The 3,900-nt window shown below is 41.1% G+C and overlaps 1 non-coding gene across 1 annotated transcript; it reads right to left on the reverse strand.

The window, feature by feature from the left end:
- Nucleotides 1–1,093: 1,093 nt before the first annotated feature.
- Nucleotides 1,094–1,200, reverse strand: LOC141615664 (small nucleolar RNA R71). Its single transcript, XR_012530072.1, has one exon. It is a non-coding gene; the product is annotated as a small nucleolar RNA R71 (small nucleolar RNA).
- Between the last annotated feature and the right edge of the window lie 2,700 nt (nt 1,201–3,900).

Here is a 3,900-nt window from a genome sequence, read left to right on the forward strand (position 1 = left end):
GGGATACCGGCTTTCGAACCCGAGAGGGGGGTTAGTCGGGGTAGCTAGTGTCCTATTTCGAACCCGAGAGGGAGGTCTTAGGCGAATTAGAGCCATCTCCCCCTCACCTACCTACCCCTTTTGATTAGCCGAGACGATTAGTAGGTGGAGTTACTCATATTCATGGTCGAACCGAGTTCTAGTCCTTCTCTTTATTTGATCTATCCTTAATCTTTAGCTCGCTCTTATCTTGTCTAGTTTATAGTCTTTTATTTGGTTAGTTTAGCGCTAGTTTGTTACCACCCTCTTTGTTTTATATCGACTTATCTAAGCTCGTGAATTAGAACGATTAGTACTCCACCTACTCCTTGTGGGATCGACCCTTTAAAGTGTACAACGATAAAATCGTGCACTTGCGAGGTTTAACTTGAGACCATCAAGTTTTTGGCGCCGTTGCCGGGGAGTACGACTTGATATTAATCGTTTTTGTTCTAGTTTAGACTAAGTCCTTTGTTACTAATCCTTTCTTTCAAGTGCTTAGGTCTTTTGCATGAGTAGGCGACGAAGAAGAGGTCAACCAACATATCAACTTGACCGCGAAATTGAAGCCACGGCAAGAAGACTTAATTCATTAAGAAGAAGGGGTTTACTTGATACACCACCTATTGAAGAAGGTAATCACCAAGAAGCTACCGAAGTGTTTGAAAATCCTTTTGGGGCTCTAGAAGAAGAACCCAACACCATGGGTGATCCGGTTCCGATAAGAGAGACTATGGCTCCTAAGCACATAGTCAATCCAAGCATCCAAAGGCCACGAATTCAAGCTAATAACTTTGAGATCAAAAATGTCTTGCTCAACCTTGTTCAAGACAACCAATTTGGAGGAAGTCCTTTGGAGAACCCGAATGATCATCTAAATGAGTTCCTTGAAAATTGTGATATGTACAAGTCAAATGGGGTATCCGATGACGCGGTTCGCCTTAGGTTGTTCCCCCGTTCTCTTAGGGGTTCGGCCAAGGATTGGTTGAAAAATTGTGACCCGGATTCCTTCAAAACATGGGATGAGTTGGCTTCGGCATTTTTGAACAAATATTTCCCACCCTCAAGAACGGCCAAAGTCAAGAGTGAACTACAAAGCTTTACTCAAGAAGAGGATGAGACCTTATATGAGGCATGGGAACGGTATAAGAAGCTCCAACGGTTATGCCCTCACCATGGCATTTCCGAAGCCGAGCTAGTGAACAATTTTTACAAAGGGTTGACTCAAGACCTACGGCTTTCATTGGATGCGGGATCGGGAAAAGGTGCCTTGGACATTTTGGGGCATAAAGCGGCAAAAGAGCTAATTGAGGAGATGGCCTCAAGAACTATGGAATGGGGAAGTGATAGGCAATCAAGAAAAGGCAAGAACAAGGATTCTAATTCGGTTTTGAATGTGGAAGTTAAGGGAATGCTAGATGAACTCACCCAACAAGTTGCTTTGCTAAATTCAAAACCTAAAGGCTCCGATATGAGGCAAGTCTTGTCGTGTGAGTTGTGTGGTGAACAAGGGCACACTCCCATTGGGTGTCCCTTGATTGCACCCCTCCAAGAGGAATGCTATGAGCAAGCAAATGGAATTTGGGAGTCCACTAGTGCAAGGCAAGGGTTCAACAATAATAACAACAACCAATTTGTCAATGGAAAAAGAACTCACCCTTTCTTGTCTTATGCTTCACAAAACATTCAAAATCCAACCACTTCCCAACCTCAACAACAACAAAGGTTCAATCAAAACTCTCAATTCCAAAGACAAATTCCACCCGGTTTCCAAGGGAAACAATTCATCACTCAAAACCAACAACCATTTGGGGGTTTCAAGGGGCAAAATTTCAATCAACAACAAAACCAAAATTTCCAACCTCAAAACCAAAACTTCCAAACCCCTCAAAAACCATCTTGGGAACAAACCTTTGAACAATTGGTTATTGTAAATCAAAAATCCGACTCAAAGCTTGCTAACCACATTGCCTCACAAAACCGGGTAAATGATGAAATCCGAGCATCCCAAAAGGCTACGGAAACTCATGTGGCCCAAATTTCTCAACAATTGGGGCAATTGGCTCAAAATCCGGGGAAGTTTCCGGGTAATACGGTTAACCCAAGGGAGGTAAGTGCGGTATTTTTGAGGAGTGGAAAGCAATTGGAGGAGGTTGAGAAATCTCCTAAGTGGAAGAGGAAGAGGGTGTCTAGTGAAGTAGTGAAAGAGCACCCGGTTGAAGTTGTGGAAGAAGATGAGATTAGGGTGGAGAAGTCTAAGGAGGTGGAGATGGTTGACCCTCCAAAGCAAGATGAGCCTATTGCAACTAAGGCCAAAGAGTGTACTCCACCACCAAGGGAGTATGTAGCACCGGTACTGTAACACCCCCATACTCCAAGTGCCTTACCAGGACCACTCAGGTATGAAGATATTACCATCTCGGTTGCCCGAGGTACTGAATATCATAAGACAATAAAGAAACGTACTTTTAAAGTAATTATAGATTAAGTGATTACATGTTCAAAACCAAAAATAATAAAAGGAATTACAAGGTTCTCAGACGGTCTACAGCTAAAACTATCAAAGCTACTAAACATCGTCTGACACAGCGGAAGACTTCTAACTGCCACGTGATGACTCATCCCAGCTATCCCATACGCGTCATATCATACATGCTCAATAACTGCTCACCACCCCCGAATGGATCACCACAGTTTTTAAAACATTTAAACGGGGTCAGTACTAATCACACAATTCAATACATATATCAACAATAAGATAAACAGACAGCTTAACTATCACACTGATACCCGTCGTTGTGAGTACCAAAGATAAAATTTATAATCTCCTATTAAGACTAACCTAGGCTAGTGGTAACAGGGTCGAACCACAAGGAGGCAGTTGTAAACTTTAGTTGATTTATGTTCAGTCCGAGGTAACTATTGTGGGGGTTGATTTGAATTGGTCGACAGCTAAGTGAACAAAGATAATAAACTAAATAAACGAAATAAACAGATAAAAGAAGGGTACTAGGATGGTCAGGTCGTTATAGCTTCGGCGGCAGCAAACTAAGTCGGTCTGAACCAAACACAGGTAAGGCGGGAAATAAAGAGGTCCTCTCGGTCCACTCCTAACAAATAGCGTCTTTCGATCTCGCTATAGGTCCCTAATGTCACTAATACTAACTTCCGTCCTGAAAAGTGACTAATGGTCTAAACTATACCTATCTTTCGATCTTAGCACAGTTTAGTCGATTTAATTGATGGTCAAATAACCTTCCCTATCTTTCGATCTAATGGGTCGGTCACAAAATAGGTATCTAACTGGTCGCATGCATTCGATTTGTTAAATACAAGATTAAAAAAACAATTAAAAAGAAGGATAACCTTACAAGGTCGATCGATCGATCGAAAGGGTCGATCGATCGATCGACACGCGGTTCATCCGTGTTCAATCTATTGCCGCCTATGCTACAATTCCCCTACATCCTAGCACTAGAGATTTAGCTACTCATGCTAAGGGTAGAAACAACAACATAAACAATAAAACTAGCTACTGAATTCATGCTTAAAACAGGAAAGGAAGCAATTAACATGCAATAATAAAGATGGTTTCGGAATCTACTAGCAATTCTAATCTATTAGCAAAATAAATGAACTAAAGTAAACAGAAGAATACCGAATTGCAGGGGAAAGATTGATTATTAAGAACCGAAATTCCGATGCTCACAATAATCCCAAACCCTAACTATTCGATAAAGAACTTAATGAAAACTTAATGTTAAAACTTGATGTAAAACTCTTAATAAAAGACTTGATATCTAAACTGATGATCTAGGTTACGTTATATAGGAAATATACGTAACATCTTATTCCAAAACCTAAACACAATGGGCTTTAAGT

Source organism: Silene latifolia, chromosome 11, assembly GCF_048544455.1.
Source record: "Silene latifolia isolate original U9 population chromosome 11, ASM4854445v1, whole genome shotgun sequence".
Taxonomy (NCBI): domain Eukaryota; kingdom Viridiplantae; phylum Streptophyta; class Magnoliopsida; order Caryophyllales; family Caryophyllaceae; genus Silene; species Silene latifolia.